The sequence below is a fragment of the Loa loa genome, assembly GCF_000183805.2.
Source record: "Loa loa unplaced genomic scaffold supercont3.176, whole genome shotgun sequence".
Taxonomy (NCBI): Eukaryota; Metazoa; Nematoda; class Chromadorea; order Rhabditida; family Onchocercidae; genus Loa; species Loa loa.
The window spans coordinates 14,860-16,222 of record NW_018108356.1 but is presented as its reverse complement, the minus strand read 5'-3'; positions in this window follow the sequence as shown (position 1 = coordinate 16,222).

Here is a 1,363-nt window from a genome sequence, read left to right as displayed (position 1 = left end):
ATAAAATGCTTAAACATTATTTAATCGAAAATTTCAACAATAATAATTCTTGTCACATTTTAATTAATTTCTTAATTAAAAATTTCAACAATAATAATTCTTGTCACATTTTAATTAATTTCTTAATTAAAAATTTCAACAACAATAATTCTTGTCACATTTTAATTAATTTCTTAATTAAAAATTTCAACAATAACAATTCTTGTCGCATTTTAATTAATTTCTTAATTAAGACTTTCAACAATAATAATTCTTATTACAATTTTCCAAAAACATTCATCAAATATTCATTCATTCATTCATTCACTCATTTAAAATTATTTCAAATTTCTAGAGAATATATACTAACAATTCATTAATTTCATGCAATCATTTTACATTTTGCTGCCATACTAATAAAATATTCATTTGATAAAAAATCATTGTCATGCTGTGAAATAATTAATTAAATTTAAATAAATGAAAATATTTAAAACAAAAAAAAATGGAATTCAAAAATTTTGTTGAAATAAATAACTTTGAATAAGTAATCAAAGTTGAGAAGAATAAATTTTTCCCAAAAAAATGACATCATTGTCCATATCTCTTTCGTCAATTTTCAATTCATTTATCGTTTTTTTTTTTCTGAAAATAATTTTTCACTTAGTATTTTCAATTAACTTATTTGCTTTCTCTTTTTTTTTCCTTTCACTTCTTTCATTTTTATTTTTAAATGTTACAATTTATAGATTTATTAGAATTGTAACAAAAAAGAATAAATAAATAAATTAATTAATTAAGCATCGATATTAATTCAATAAAAATTTTTTTTCAATCTCATCAAAAACAAAAAAGAAAAAAGTTGCTAATGAATTAGGGTTAATTAAAATTAATTCATATTTAATTTATAATTGATTAACACTAAATTATACCCAAATTCAGAACTGATTATTACATACATTTAATTCATATTAACTAGTATTCCCATTTTAATTTATAACATTTACTTAATTCATACTAATTTATAATAGTTTATGATTAGTTGATGATGCTAATTAGCATTTATGCCTAATTAACCTTGTTAGCCTAACTAATTCCAATTATCATTTATACTTAACTTAAATAAATGCTTATCAACATTCATAATATTTGAATTATGTTTAGTAACATTTAATGCAAAAATTAAATGCCAAATCTAAATAAATGTACCAATTCCTACCAAATAATGGCAAAAAATTTTTTTAATGTTTTTTTTTTTCAAAAATATTTTTTCCAAATTTTTTTCAATAATTTTTTAATTGACTTTTTAAAATTATTTTAGTAAAAATTTCAGTGAAGAAATTTCAAAAATTTCCTTCCATTTTCTTTTATTTTAATTTCTTGC